Here is a 17,107-nt window from a genome sequence, read left to right on the forward strand (position 1 = left end):
GCCTTTAAAATGGTAGATCTCAGAGAAGTCATGGCAACAGGAAGTAGCACCATGTGCCACAATCTGTGATTTATCCATGGAGCAGAACTCTTGCCTTTTTCATTCCATCTGACATAAAAATAGAGGCAGAGGGAAAAACAGAAAATACAGAGTGGTCCAAAAGTCTGAGAACACATTGAAAATATGGGATGTCAAAGGGTTAGTTCACCCAAAAATGAAATTTCTGTCATTAATTACTCACCCTCATGTCGTTCCACACCAGTAAGACCTTTGTTCATCTTCGGAACACAGATTAAGATATTTTTTGATGAAATCCGACGGTATCTGATCCACACATAGGCAGGAACATTATTGCACCTTTTGACATCCAGAAAGGTAGTTAAAAACATGGCTAAAATAGTCAGCTTGACTACAGTGGTTCAACCTTAATGTTATGAAGCGACAAGAATACTTTTTGTGCGCAAAAAAAAAAAAAAAAAACGACTTTATTCAACAATTTGAGCTGTTGTCATACGTAGTGAACTCAGTGCAGGCTTCCTTGTTTACATCCGAACGCCAACTCAGTATTGGCCGAAGCTGAACACGCGAGCAGCACGACACATGTGATGCTGACACAGGATCCCGCCAATAATGAGCCAGCATTCGGACGCAGTGTTGGGTGTAACGCGTTACTGTAATTAAATTACTTATCCACTGAAAAAGTAAAGTAAGGGATTACTGTTCATTTTTAGGTAATTTAATTACAGTTACTTATAATGTACTTGCGTTACATACTGTAAATTAGTTCAACAGTTCTGTTTAAATCAATTTTGAATTTAAAATCTAAATTTGTCGTCTAATGGTAAAAGTGAACGCTGCCTCTTTAAAATCGTTAGCTGTAGTGCAGTTGCGCGTGAGTTCACAACTTCGAACCAGTTGGCTGCGTAGTCGCTGTCTGAAGATGTCGGCAGAAGCGAGTGGCTGTTTTGCAGAATGGAAATATTCGATTTCTTCAATTTTTGACACAGGTATGCAAGAACATTACGGTAAAATGTAAGCTATGTTCTAGAGAGAAAAAAACTGCGCGCGCTCTCTGAGAGACGGTCTTCAGTCAGTGCGCTCTCAACCAAAGCGGAAACACATAGCCGCCTCTCGCGAGTGTCAGATTTTCGCGGTTTATTACACATAAACGTTCAAATACACACACAGTTATGTCAAAATGCCAGTCTTGGCGTATATTCGCGTTGGTTATGTGAATGTGAACAGCATGTGTAACAGCATATTGTCTCCGTCCATTAGGTCTTAGTGACACAGCCTTTAAAGGATTAGTTCACTTTTAAGTAAACTTTTGCTGATAATTTACTCACCCCCATGTCATCCAAGATGTCCATGTCTTTCTTTCTTCAGTCGAAAAAAAATTAAGGTTTTTGATGAAAACATTCCAGGATTTTTCTCCATATAATGGACTTCAGTGGACACCAAACGGTTCAAGGTCCAAATGGCAGTTTCATTGCAGCTTCAAAGGGCTTTAAACGATACCAGACGATGAATAAGGGTCTTATCTAGCGAAACGATCAGTCATTTTCGAAAAAAATACAACTGTATATGCTTTATATAAACAAACGTTCGCATTCTAAGTGCCTCCGCCAAAACCGCATTTCTGTATTCTCCAAAAAGCTTACGCTGGATATCCTACGCATTCCCTATTCAACTTACGGAAAAAATTTAACTGGCGCTGCGCTCGTTCCGTAAGTTGAATAGGGAAGGCGTAGGACATACAGCGTAAGCTTTTTGGAGAATACAGAAATGCGGTTTTGGCGGAGGCACTTAGAATGCGAACGTTTGTTTATATAAAGCATATACAGTTGTATTTTTTTCGAAAATGACCCTTTGAAGCTGCACTGAAACTGTCATTTGGACCTTGAACCGTTTGGTGTCCACTGAAGTCCATTATATGGAGAAAAATCCTGTAGAGTTTCCATCAAAAAGCTTTTTTTTTTTTTTTTTTTTTTTTTTTTTTTTCGACTGAAGAAAGAAAGACATGGACATCTTGGATGACATGGGGGTGAGTAAATTATCAGCAAAAGTTTATTTAAAAGTGAGCTAATCCTTTAAAACATGCTACTTTCTACTATTGGCTGTCTGTATAATAAATGATATTCAAACAACAAAAGAAAAGCTTTAATAAGGATTAATCTATATTTAATTTATACAGTTATGACTATGTTATTTTATATTTGATTATTCAATTTCTGTGGTATTTTTACTTAATACTATTAGACCTACCTGGAAAAAAAAATATATAGCATTTTTATATATTTTTACCGTGGTATCTATCTACTTTTTTTTTTTTTTTTTTTCTTTCTCCAAAAGAGTCATTTTCTGAGCTTGGATTCAATAAAAGATGTTTTTGGACTAACAAGGAAATTTTGAGTTCTGAAACTTACAGGATGTTTTTATAGTACAATAACCTCTAACATGTCAAGAAAATTTCAATTTCTCAATTCATGACCCCTTTAAACAACATAAACTAATTAAACCTTTTTCTAAGGTGTTATCAAAATATATAGATATTCTGCATTATTTCTAGGTCACTAATCAAATTATCAAATTTGTGTCAGTGAGCATGTCAAGGCGTTGGGGCATGTTGTCACAAAAGGCCAATGTGTTAAATAAACTGTACATATTTTTTTCCTAGCCATTTTTGTAGCCAAGTCTTTATGTGTCTATACAGAAATTGACCTTTTAAAAAGTGAGAAATATTCACTGGAGTATAAAGTGCGACAACTAAAGTGTCCCAATTTACAACTTATAAATTTGTAGTTGTGCAAACTCTCATTCCGATGTGTGATCAGTATTAAGAGCACCTCTTTGAGCTTCAAAATTGCACTTGTTACAGTGTTCATTGCCAGTGCAAAGGTGTGGATTGTATGTGTTTGTGTTTATTAATCATTGTATGTTGTCTCTGGCAGCATGGGATTGTGTGCGAGCATTTGTGCAGATGGACAGAAGGACAGGGCAGGTGGGGCGCTAGACATACAGATGGGACGCGCATACCACAGCCTGTCTTGTCACGAGGCTATTATCCCCCAAATCCTTCGATGCACACAGGTTATTGCTCTTTCTAAGCCTAAATGGCATATTTGTAGATAAACTTCTGCTTGACGACAAGCGGGCGGCACTATAAGTGTCACTGACAAAACATAAACGCAATTCTAATGAAGACTTCCTTTAATGAACGTACTCTCATTAAGCCGCAGCTCTGCAGGTAAAACGAAAACAAAACGAGACACGGGCTGAACTCATCCCACGTTTGCCGTTATAAACGGCAGTCTTTGAGGCTGTTGTACATGTGTAGGACTGCAGGCTAACCGATCTAGCCACTGTGTGACAGCAATTACTGTGTGTTTTCTCTCTGCCCGGCCTTTGCAGGGCGCTTCTGTGCGAGTGTAGTGGAGACGAGTGACGGAGATGAACTATCTTTGCTGAAAAGGTTAGTGGATGTGCATCAGCATGGAAAAACAATCCAGGGTATGTCTCCGTGCCTCCTTCACATGATAGAAAAACACCATCTCCTCTGTATATATTGCATGAAATCCAGTCTTTTCCTTGGATAAAATCAAAGGGGGGTGGGGGCTCGGGTATCCTCGCTCTTGTCTCCGTGACCTCCCTGGGGTGTGTTGCCGTGGAAACGGCCCCAGGTAAATCAGCCTCCTGAAGGTGGTTTCTTGTGGTTTCATTCCGCTTCAATAGGCCAGAGACTGTGTATTTCTCCCAGCGTGGGAAACGGAACAGGCTAAATGAAGTCGACAGTCGAAGGCCCCAGGGAAGCCCACAGGCAGACTTGTGTACCAAACTCATTGGGCTGATCAGCTAAACGCAATCCATTAAGGTGGGGCTCATGTACTATAGTGAGTACTACTTGAAGAGTTCGCTGATTAAATGACAACCTTAAAGTCAACATGAAATCAAAATGGACCCCATTTACTTGGTACATATACTTGGTCTTATAGTGAATGGTTCACTGGTGCATGTTATTCCAAACCAAACATATTTGTCTTCATAGTCCTTTTTCAAAGTGTAATAACTTGCTCCGCCTCTGAAATGATCCCTATTATTTTTCAACCACCTGTCATATAGTGGCCACCTTTCACAATTCATAAATTCCCAATAGATAAAATGTTATTCTCTATTTTATTTTTTTCTAGTTGAATATCCTGTTTCATTTAAAATTATATCCCTTATGGAAGTAACATGGGTTGCCAATGCCATTTTATGTTGGTTTAAAAATAAATATTTGCTAAACCACAAAAAAATTTAAAGGATTATTTCACTTTAAAATGAAAATTACCCCAAGATTTACTCACCCTCAAGCCATCCTAGGTGTATATGACTATCTTCTTTCTGATGGAGACAATCTGAGTTATATTAATAAATATCCTGATGCGTCCAAGCTTTAAAATGGCAGTGAACGGGGGCAAGGAGTTTGAAACTCAAGAACTGACGTCGCGTCAGTTAAGCTTTTTCCGTAAGTTGAATGCAGAAGGCGTAGGACGTAGCATAAGCATTTTGAACTGCGAGAGGCATTACACTTTCTTCGTAAGCTGAATATGGAAGGCGGTCTGGTGGAAGCTAAATATTTTACTTCATAACTTGTTAAATATGGATTTTTTTTTTTTTGACAAACGCATCGCTTTGTTTCAGAAGGCCTTTATTAACCCCTCAGAGCCGTGTGGAGTTCGTTTATGATGGATGGATGCACTTTCTTGAGCTTCAAACTCGTTGCCCCCATTCACTGCCATTATAAAGCTTAGATGCGTCAGGATATTTATTAATATAACTCTGATTGTGTTCATCAGAAAGAAGAAAGTCATATACATCTATGATGGCTTGAGGGTGAGTAAGTCTTGGGGTAATTTTCATTTTAAAGTGAACTAATCCTTTAATGTTTGGAGTACTTTCTATATGCAGTTCATAGGTGTGTTTCCCTGAGAATTGTAAAATGCATCTCTTTCTAATGCATCATGACCAGCCTGACCTATAGGCCTAACCAATCATTTGAGTTTAGGGTCAGGAAATATCTGATATTAGTTGTTTGACTTCATGTGGAGCTGCACAGATCGATCAGACTTTAATCATTTTTAAATTGACTAATATTTTAGACACAATATAGCCAGTTACTTTGTCTATTTTTTCTCTGCTAACAAAGTTACAAACAAAGGCAAAACTGAATGAATTATTGTGCATGAGAGCAAACACAGTAGTTCAATGAATCTGTGTGTGTAATGATTCGGTGTTATATATATGAGCAATATCACACGAGTAGGAGTGCGATATGGCTCTATATTTGCCCTCAGCCAAATTTGCTCTGGAACAAATAATAGATTGAGACAAAAGATTGCCAGTTAGATATACCCAAAACGAATGATATCTCGTTTATAAAAACATCAGAGCCAGCGGCAAATTCCAGAATAAGGCTGTTCTTGGCGGGGTACATGAGCGTTGAACAGCCGCTGACACTGTGGAGCTCACATCTCCGAAAACGCTCGAGCAAATTTTTTTTAAATAGGCACTCTTTATAAATAAACTGCATATTTGAAGTTTAAACAACTACATTCTTGCCTAAAAAAACTAATTTTTTTAGGCATCATGACACTTGCTTTGAGAAATGCTGCAAGCGAAATGATACAAATGAAGAAACAGTTCCCGTAGTGATTACTGATCAAATATCGCATGGCTGGAAAGACCTCTCAGCCAATCTGATTTGAGGACAGAATTAACTGTTGTGTGTGTATATACGTGAGTGTGTGTGTGTGTGTGTGTGTGTATATATATCTCATTGTATGGGAGGATAAACCTTATTTTTCTTTAACAGGAAGTGATGGGGGGCTAGTGAACGTGTGACAGGAGCCTATAAATTCCTAATGCAAATTGCATTTATCGCAAAGTCGCTTGCGGGATGGCATAGCCAGTCTCCCCAAGACATATTGCATAGATTTACAGAGACATGGTGGCTGAATGCAACCGTGGGCCAATCTCCTAGACCGAATGCATGGTTTCTCTTTCTGCATGGAGAGTATGTGTCTGTCAGGCCTGTCACATTGGCCCTGCAGCTGTGTGACTCACTGCTCTCCCCAGCACCTCTCCTGAGACCTCCGCATGTCAGAACAGTCAATAAAGCCAGCGCAGCAGTGCCAAGAGCCTCCAGGGCTGCCCATGGTGGAGTCATTAATGGACCTGCATGGTAACATGGATAGGTGAGAGCTGGTCAGGTATCTAGTCGTACATTCATACAAGCCTCCTATGAGAGTTGCATGGGGCCCAGTACAAGAACTTGAAGAACTCACATTTTCAACCTTGAGGATGATGAGTTTTTAACCCACAATTTATTGCTCAGTCAGGTCCCGCACTACAGATAGGCTTTGGTCTGTCGTACTGCCATGGACCATGAATGAAGTGTACATCAAAGACTTGTTTTTTTCTCCTTTGTACATTTCATCTTTTGTTTGGATCACTTTTGACTATTTAGCTGTCGGCAGTAGTGTTGCAATGGCGATCTTTGGATGTGAAATAAGACAAAGTCACATTGCCGCAAGCGCATCGGTGGGGATAAAAATAAAGGGCTGTGGAGGGTGGGCACAGAGAGGGAGACGGATGGGAACAGACAGAATAAAAAATGTCCATTTGATTCTCTGTCAAAGACCAGGATTCCTTCATTCTTTTTTAGTATTCTGAGGCAATTCATAGTGGTTTTTTTTTTTTGTGTTCACTGGGAACTCATCTTGGTCCCTCCAACAGTATCTTAGATGATTCTACATGAGCTTATAACAAGTTTCAGTGGTTTCGTGTGTACACAGATATTTCTTGAGATGAGGAAAAAAAAGATTGGATAGGGAAAGCTCTGGCTTCATGTGGATGTGGCCGAAGTCTGTAAGAAAATGTATTTATTTATTTAGGCTACTTACAGGAAACATTTATCAAACATCACAATGATGCAAATGTGCCAGATTTAGCCAATGACTAATTTTCATCTGCTGTCCCTGGGCAGGTTGAAGGTCAAAAAATATGCAGAAAAAAGCTTTAAGAACCCTGTTTAATGCTAAATGCCAATTTTGCATTTTGCCATACTAGGCGGGCCAAGTTTTTGATTACTTAAGTGTCACTGATGTGTAAACGTGGTCGTGTTGTGTCTTCATTTTCTGACCTTGTCAGAAAGTTGCAGAGGTACAGTAAAAGTCATTTTTGAAGCTTATTTTTGAAGTAAATTTTTCAAGATCAAGAAAAAATTGATTCCTCATGATATGATGACTTTAACGTTCAGGTTCATTAATTTAAAGGGTTAGTTCACCCAAAAATGAAAATTCTGTCATTAATTACTCACCCTCATATCGTTTCACACCCGTAAGACCTTCGTTCATCTTCAGAACACAAATTAAGATATTTTTGATAAAATCTGATGGCTCAGCGACGCCTCCATTGCCAGCAAGACAATTAACACTTTCAATGCCCAGAAAGCTACTAAAAACAGTTCATGTGACTACAGTGGTTCAACCTTAATGTTATGAAGTGACAAGAATACTTTTTGTGCGCCAAAAAAAACAAAATAACAACTGACAATATCTAGTGATGGGCGATTTCAAAACACTGCTTCATGAAGCTTTACGACTCTTTTGTTTCAAATCAGGGATTCAGAGTGCCAAAGTCACATGATTTCAGTAAACGAGGCTTCGTTACGCCATAAGTGTTTCGAAATTTCAGTGGTTCACCACTGGGGGGTGTGACTTTGGCAGTTTTCAGACCTCTGAATCGAAACAAAAGATTCGTAAAGCTTCGAAGCTTCATAAAGCAGTGTTTTGAAATCGCCCATCGCTAGATATTGTCATAAAGTCGTTAATTTGTTTTTATGGCACACAAAAAGTATTCTCGTTGCTTCATTACATTAAGGTTGAACCACTGTAGTCACATGAACTGTTTTAAATATGTCTTTAGTAGCTTTCTGGGCATTGAAAGTGTAAATTAACTTGCTGGCAATGCAGGCCTCACTGAACCATCGGATTTTATGAAAAATATCTTAATTTGTGTTCTGAAGATGAACGAAGGTCTTACGGATGTGGAACAACATGAGGGTGAGTAATTAATGACAGAATTTTCATTTTTGGGTGAACTAGCCCTTTAATGTCTGCTGTGGCAACATCAGCATCACACTCCTTGTCACTTGTCTACAACTGAAAGTTGAAAAGGAACTATTTAAACTTCCATTGTGCAAGGGGTTGTGGATAAAATAACATATACAGCATGCGGGGATGCACACATCCACAATCCTCTAGAAACAGTTTGAAATAGTATCCTTTCAATGCTATTTTTGATGTAACAATGATTTGGATTGCGTAAACACTTTTTCTCACAAAATGGATAGTATGTGAACAGGAAAGGAGTGATAGTCTGTATTTTGGCCATGTATATGTGTGGTCTCAGTGGCCCCTGTGTCAGTCTGAGCACTCTCACCTGTCTGTGTTTTAGAGATGTAGTCTGGGATGCCCACATGTAGTGTTCATGGCCACAGAACAAGTTTGCAAGTACAGTCAGATCAGTCAGCCGTGAGTGGGTTGAGAGCTGCTTCAGAGGGCCAGATGTGAAGGACAGCCTGTGAGAGCCCAGCAGAACCAGAGATGAGCTCAGAAGTGCAAAAAGAAAAGTCACTGGCTCTATTCATCTGTATAGAAACTGAAAAAGTGCTTGTGTTGGAAAATTGGATATTCTGTCATTTATTCATCCTCATGCCAGCTTTTGTTCATTATTTGAAAATGTTTCATTGCTCTCAGATCTCAAAAATGTTGCAGCTTGGTTCATCTGTATTTGACATCATTGACATCAGACGGTGCTTTGATAAGATCAAACATGCACAGCTGCAAGACTCCTTTTAATATTCATGAAAATATCTTTATAGTTCTGCTTAAACATCATTGTTCTTTTTTTTTTTTTTTTTTTTAAAGTGGCAGCACCCTCCTCACTCTCATTTCTTTAACCATTGTGACTGTAAATACCACCTTTCTGGACATTATATTGGTACTGATGGAGGGCTTACATGAATGGTTCATTTGAATAGTGTCAGCAGCTTAAGCATTAGAGAAAAATTATGAGAAATGAAAGAGAAAAGGTGCAAGCGGTTGATAGTAACTAACGGAGGACTGGAGAAAGAAACTCATTTTAAAAAGCTGTAAAAGCAGAATGATCGACTTTGGTGTTCGGACAGTGTTCCTATTGACAGACTCCAATGAAATCTGGTCTATAGTTAATTTCCTAACTGAGGCTTGAGTGGATGGGTAAAATGTTTTTGAGCATTATGTCTCTTATGCTCAAGACTGTATTTATTTGAAATACAGTAAAACAAAAATACAGTAAAAACAGTAATATTGCAAAATATTTTTACCGTTTAAAATAACTGTTGTGTAATGGATGAATTTTCAGCATCATTACTCCAGTCTTCAGTGCCACACAAACCTTCAGAAATCATTTTAATATGCTGATTTTGTGCTCAAGAAACATCTTATTATAATCAACATTGAAAACAGTTGTGCTGCTTAATATTTTTATGGAAACTATGATATGGTAGTGTAAATAGAGTTTCTGTAAATTTTCATTTAAAAGGATAGTTTACCCATAAACAGTGCTGGGTGGATTACTTGCAAATTGTAGTCCGTTACTGATTACAAATTACATGATGAAAATTTTAGTAGTAACATAATCTAGATTACTAATTTTAGGTAATATATTCAGACTACTTTTTGATTACTTTTAGATTACTTTTGACCTAACTCGTTTATCACTTAGATTTGATTGGGAGTACATATAATACAAAAAACAACAAAAAACAAAGAGAGAGATAATATTTTCCATCCTTCATCAACAACATGAATTGCATTAAGCATTACATTATGCCAGGGTTTCCCAAACTGGGGTTTGGGAATACATTTTCATTTTAAAAATTAAGAGTAATTAGGGAGAATCAATAAATTATGAATAATTTACTACCATTGTGTGAATAATATATAATCATGTAATCCATAAAAAAGTAACTGTAATCTGATTGAGCATTTTAAAATGTAATATAATCTAATTAAAAGTACTAATTTTTTGGAATCTGATTACATAATGGAGCTGGACAGCATCCGTTCCTGTTGACGATCGTTGTATGTGGCCGTGTAAACTTTGCCTAAATTCTTCTAGATCCAAGGAAGTAAGAAAGCCATACAAGTTTGGAATGGCATGAGAGTGAGTAAATGATGACAAAATTTTATTTATTTATTTATTTTGCTATCGCTTTAAAAATTTCTCTTCATTCATGCCACTAAAGACCAAAGTAGCCATAAGCTATTTTCCATTTATCTTTCAAGCACTGTGCACAAATCTAAAAACTCATCTGAAATCAGCAGGTCCTTTGGACACGGTCTCCTTATGGCAGCCATGTGTATAAAAGATGGTATTTCCACTTCCTCCTCCTGTCTACTCCGCATCCTGTTCATTCTCTTCTCTCTCTGTCAATCTGTCTGTGTCTTCTCAGCTAAGCTGTTTTCACTCAAAGGTTGCTTTGTAGTGAAAACTCAAAAACCTGACCCCCTGATTATTAATTAGCGTGCTAAAAGATTTGTTAAGCATATTAAAGCCACCATTACATATAACCTTTGTCGTCCTCTCTTTTTCTCACACATTTACTCTCTATCTGTGTGTTTTCTCTGTTTTTGACATACAGACTGAGGGTGGCAGGCATCAAAGGGCAGGAAGAGCAGAGAGCCCACACCCACTGAGCTAACATTTAAACTCCATCCAATCCCACCAGGAACCAAAGGCACAGTGCTGAACGAGAGATTAAACCCAGAAATATGTATAAAAAAACTGATTTTCTCCTGCTTTCAAATTGGTTCAAAGGGACAAAGAAACTTCATCAAAGCACCACGTCCTTCTTTTGCCCTTACATTTACCAGCTTGGCAGAACATGGATCCAACGTCCTTCAGATTTCAGTTTTATGTCATCAGATGATCAGTGCAAATCTATCTACTGTATGTGTCTGTCTATCTTTACTCAACTCCTGAATAAGTGCTGTGCTGACAGGTGAGCTTCTGTACTCAAACATCATTTAATGTATGAACACACAATATGCAGTCTTTAGTTGTTTATTTATGTAAAAATGTGCAAGATTTGTGCTTTTGACTACTGAGACGTTTTTAAGATGATGTAAAATTAAAAAAGTTAACATTTTGAATAGGGTTGTAATGGTATGAGATTTTCACAGTATGATAACTGTCTCAGAAAATAATAAAATAAATATAAATCTATTATTATTATTATTATTATTATTATTATTATCATCAGTTAAAATGACTTGAATGAAAACAGATTTTTTTTTTTTTTTGGTTGAATAAATGGTTAAAACCATTTGTTTTTGTTTATTCAAACTTCAATGATCAAAAACATGTCTAATCAGTTACATTTTATAATTGATTATGGATTAGATTAACAACTTATTTTTATCATTAATAATTTATTACAATTTTTATGATTTAATAAAAATATATTATTAAAAACAGTGGTAATCAAATGAATGCATAAAACTAACAATTTAATGTTTTAAAATGAAATGAAAATTTAACAACTTTTAACCTTTTATTTTTTGGCAAAGTTCTGCACAACAGAGATTTACTAAATTAAAACATGGACAAAAAAATGAAATTCCTTAAAGGGGTGGTTGATTATGATCAAACTTTTAAAACTTAATTCAGTGTGTAATGTTGCTGTTTGAGCATAAACAACGTCTGCAAAGTTATGATGCTCAAAGTTCAGTGCAAAGGGAGATATTTTCTTTTAGAGAAATCGCTTTTTAAGGACTACAACAAACGGCTGGTAGGGACTACAAACAAGCTTCTTTCCGGGTTAGTGACATCACTAACCCTAAAATTTACATAAACCCTGCCCCCGAGAACACACAACACAGGGGGTGAGGCCATGTTAGGCTGCTTTAGAGAAGAGGAAGAGTTGTTGTAGTAGAGTGTTTTTACCATGTCATCATTTTACGCCGGACTGCTTCACAAACGAGGGTCAATTCAACGCTGGATTTGCACAAAAGATTAACATGACGTCACATGCTAGTCGATGAGTTGAATCAACTCCACAGAAACTACATAAATTTATCCACTAACCATTCAGAAATGTCCAGTTGCCTCTTTTGGAAAGTGGGCCAGGAGCAGCAGCTCATTTGCATTTAAAGGGACACACACAAAAACTGTGTGTTTTTGCTCACACCCACATATTGGCAAATTTGACAAGCTATAATAAATGATCTGTGTGATATTTTGAGCTGAAACTTCAGACACATTCTGGGGACACCAGAGACTTATACTACATCTTGTAAAAGGGGCATTATAGGTCCCCTTTAAATAATGTTTAAATAAATTGTATTATTATTGTTTTTATTGTTATTATTTTGAGAAGTACATTCTATTGTACAATAGTAATATATTTCTGTCATCATTTCTTCAAGTTAAACCAAACTTTTATTTTGATGGGTTGTAGTGAAGATCTTTGAGTTTCAGAGTATATTTGACTATGTTTTTCTCAAATAAAATGATGAAAGGCTCATTAAGCATCCTTTCTGAGCAGCTCTGGATATGTTCACACAGTGAACACCGAATTGGATATCTATCCTCAAGGACAACCACACATTTTTTCTACATTAAAAGTATTCTCATTCTGCAAATTTTAACTTTTTTGATGGGGATAGAGATTAGAGATAACAGCCTTTGTCTCTGACATTTTCTCCACTGTACTTGTGTGGGTGAAGAAAGTTGAGTCTAAGCAATCAAGTGGAAGAAGTTGCTTAGGCGCAGGTGAGATTCTCCATCTGATTTTTTTCCAATACCGTAGATAAGCAAATGTGCACAATATGATAATCGTGTTCACACCATGATATATCGTCATAATGGTATACCGTTACAACCCTAATTTTGAATGTTTTGAAATTCTTTTCCATTCCATTGAACTCAAGAACATGTTCTGCATGAACAATCTGAAGTTTATTTATTTATGCATTTTTTTTTTTTTTTTTATTTAACCTATTGTAACTATATTCATACATTGCTTAAGTCTGCAATTACATTTTGGGGTCACTCTCTCTGAAGTCACCATACCTTCCCTGAGCTCATCATTTAGTTCCCTGATAGCCAGACACCTATTCAAAGCTCTTTCCCATGTTAAACACACCTTGTTTTGTGTTCGGTGTCCTAGTTCATGATAAATGTGAAGTTCTACACCCCGAGTTCACCACCTAGACAAGGATGAGAAATGATGGTCCTAATTGATTCTCATTTTCAAAGGATCTGATGGGCGCACGAGTTGGGCAGCTCCTTTAAAAGAGCTAATGAGCTTAATCGACGACACTTGATGATCCATTTAAACCCTTACACCCCCAGCCCCCTCACCCCCCCTCGTCCCAAGAATTAAACCGTTAAAAGAAAGGCTTGAACTTCTTAATCTCTGCAAATCGGACTAATCCAGCATTGCAGAAATGCAGGCTTCAGAGAGAATGGATTCTTAAGCCTACTACGCTGTGCATAGGTGTTGCTTAGCACATCTGTGGGGGAGTGTGCGCGGTGGATCCATTCATATGTTTATGAGGCGAGGGTTAAAGTCACAGTTTAGGGTGAGAGAATGAGAAGTTTGCTTCCGTTTCTCTCTCTCTCTCTCTCTCTCTCTCTCTCTCTCTCCATTTCGATGTCTTCTGCCTCCTCTATGCCCTCCGGGAGCCCAGTGTTTATTGGCTGCCTGAAATACACCCATCTTTCTACCAGCCCCCGGCTAGCATTGTCTCAACAAAGCCTGTTACTTGATGGTTCAATAGGGGCTTTTTGGGTGTGATTTCCCTGCTGTTGCCTGCTCTCTCTCTCTCTGTCTCGGTATAGCTGCCGTCTCGGCTCAGGAGCATGGCGAATGGGATCAGAAGCAAACAGCCTCACTGATAACGATGAAGGGCAAATATTGAAGCCTTATTGTTTGTTTTTTCTAGCTCCCCTGCTTCTGTCTGCGTCTTTCACATTCTGATTTATATTCACCTAAACTCTGACATTAACTCTCCATCTCCATTCAGGCTTATTTTCAAACCTCTGGAGAACATATTCTGATTAATGTGGAATGCCTTTTAATGCACTTTAAACCAGTGATGCTTTACGTCTAGTTCACTGACTTGTGGTCATCATCATGAACATCATGAAGTGATTTCCATGATGTTTATTCAACCCCCGCCCCCAATACATTTATAATGATGTTAGTTAAGGGTTTTTTTTTTTTGTCATAATTAGTTCTTCAGGACCATTTTCTACCCTCTCTGACCTTTACAGGTAAACTGTCTGTTTTTTGTTGCTGGGCCTTTAAATGCCTGTTTACATCAAGAACGATAGCTATATTAGCATTCACATCATCACAAAATAACATTCTGTTTATTATAAGCATGCGCTGCCGTTTCGTTATCTGCCGCTTTAAATGCTTGAGCACTTTAAAGGTGGATTCTGATTGGCTGTCAATGGTTTTAACGTTCATCGGCTGGAAAAAAATTTCTGAAAGTGATTGCAATGATATTGTTTCGCTGTCGTTATTGTTATAGTTGTGGTGACTTACCTTTTTTCACAGAATTAGAATGATTATTAAAGGGGACCTATAATGCCCCTTTTACAAGATGTAATATAAGTCTCTGGTGTCTCCAGAATGTGTCTTTGAAGATCATTTATTATAGCTTGTCAAATTTGCCCCTATTTGGGTGTGAGCAAAAACGCGCTGTTTTTGTGTGTATCCCTTTAAATGCAAATGAGATGCTGCTCCCGGCCCGCTTTCAAAAAGAGGGCGGGGCTTTAACAGCTCGCGCTTTAATTGCTCAACAACAACAAAGCTGGAGAATCTTACGCAGCCAAAATGACGATTGTCATGGTTCGTATCAGAGGATTGGTGTACTTGTACTCTGTTCCTATCAAATAAACTTAAAAAAAAGATAAACTAAACCAGTTGCGTAATATTACATTGAAATTATACCAGTTTATACTTCAGAGATTTAAAGGTGATGATACACAGGGTAAATTTTTGAGCAATGTTGCCAGGCAGTGTCGTCGAGCGATGATGCTTGGGTACTTTTCCATTGAGAATGGGCAACATATTTCGATCTAAAGTATCCAGATAGAAATTTGTTGCCCATTCTCAATGGGAAAGTGCCCAAGCATCATTGCTTGGTGACATTGCTCAAAAAGTTGCCCCGTGTATCATCACCTTAACTTAACTTCAGTGCCTTAAGGCAGGAACACACTAAGTCGACGCCGATGAACTAGTGGTGACAAAAGCAGACTCAAGTAGCATGTCCGTTCTGCACCTGCGTAAGATGAAATGCCTTTCCGTACCAGCAGGTGGCAGTAGCTGAACAGCCAATCAGAATGACCGACGAGCTCCGACGCTGATTCAACATGTCGAATTGGCTGAAAAAAAGCCGATGAGGACCAACTTAGTCGGCCGTCGGGCAGTTTTTGTTCGTCGGCCGACTAAGTTTTCTCAGCGTGTTCCGCACCATTGGCCGAAGTTGGTCCTCGTCGGCTTTTTTTCGGCCAAGTTCCTGCCTTTATGGTGGAGTAAGTTAAAATGCTGGCTCAATTTACCCCACAGCATTTGGCTCATAGCTGCCATTTTGGAAAAAAACTAGCTAGCTTACCAATTCAGGCTAACATTTAGCTAAATGATTTGCATGGTTTATACGTTGCTTAAAGACCAATATGCATCATAAATATTTTTAGACCTGGACAAATTGCTTTTCACTCCTCCCATGTGCTTCTCCTTTTCACAATCTGGCAAAAATTATGGGTGGTTCCAAAATATATGGTCACATGACAAAAAAAGTTTATGGTTGCCAAGATACAGGGGGTGGTTCAACTTACCCACTGGCTAGGTGAGCAATAGTACAAGTTTACTACATCAGAACAGCCATACATATAGAGCTGATTATGTGAAATTTACAAATTAGTTACACTGCATTAGTTTACAAATCACATACTATGATAAAAGTGTTTTGTAGTAGTCTTGACATAGTATTGTGCAAGGAACTCCACATAAATAAGTCTTTATTAATCTATAATCAGTCCCTGTAATCATAATTTGTGTAAAGAGGAATAAAAGTGGTTGGTATTTTGCTGCAACAAGTGTTCATTTCAGCTGGAAAATGCATTGAATTTTATATAGGTACTTTTTTGGGCTTTTGCAGAATTGTAGGTAGAGGCACGTTTTATCCAGTGAGCCTATTATGGATTCTTTATATGTGATCATATCCCTTTTCAGGTTTATTCAGCGATTATGCTCACTGAGGTATAGGACTGAGTTACCTTTTTAGGTTTTTTCGCTTGGCTGTAAGTGTCTGTCCAGGTCGGGGGGCTTCTGTCTCGACGGTAAGATGCTCACTGGTCTGAAGAGATCACCCTCAGGCACAGGCTGGAGCTCTGACAGATGGTGTCAATACACTGCATATCGAGAGAGAGAATGAAAGAGGAAGAGAGCAACAAAATGAGACAACAAGAGAGTGAGGAACACTTTGTTTGGCGAGTCACAAGCGATGGACACCTAGCACGTCTGTCCTTGGTGTGTGATGCGACTGCTGATTGGTTCTGACAGGCTCTTTAGAAAGGCCGTCAGCCTCAGGGCTGGAACTCCGTTGGTCCGTGCTGGATGAGAGAGGCATGGCCTCAAACTTTTGTAGAAGTTTAACTGACATAATTTAAAGGAATAGTTCCATCCATTTACTCAACTTATGTTGTACTAATCCAGTATGATTTTATGTGGAAAACAAAAGGAGATTAGGCTATCTGTGGATCTTGTTGTTCTTTCAAATTTTAAAGGCCCATTAAATGTGTTTAATATCTTAAAGGGATAGTTCACCCAAAATGATCCCATGATTTACTCACCCTCAAGCCATCCTAGGTGTATATGACTATCTTTTTTTAAACAAACACAATCGGAGATATATTTAAAAATATCCTTAGTCCTCCAAGGTTTATAATGGTAGTGAATGGGGCCCGCATTTTGAACAAAAAAAAAAATGTGTCCACCCATAAT

The 17,107-nt window shown here is 38.0% G+C and overlaps 1 long non-coding RNA gene across 1 annotated transcript; it reads left to right on the plus strand.

Annotated features, from left to right (window-relative positions):
• Positions 1 to 1,778: 1,778 nt before the first annotated feature.
• On the plus strand, positions 1,779 to 11,435 carry LOC127504969 (uncharacterized). Its single transcript, XR_007927526.1, has 3 exons — positions 1,779 to 3,090; positions 3,412 to 3,472; positions 10,730 to 11,435. It is a non-coding gene; the product is annotated as an uncharacterized LOC127504969 (long non-coding RNA).
• The last annotated feature ends 5,672 nt before the right edge of the window (positions 11,436 to 17,107 follow it).

The sequence above is a fragment of the Ctenopharyngodon idella genome, chromosome 22 (assembly GCF_019924925.1).
Source record: "Ctenopharyngodon idella isolate HZGC_01 chromosome 22, HZGC01, whole genome shotgun sequence".
NCBI lineage: Eukaryota > Metazoa > Chordata > Actinopteri > Cypriniformes > Xenocyprididae > Ctenopharyngodon > Ctenopharyngodon idella.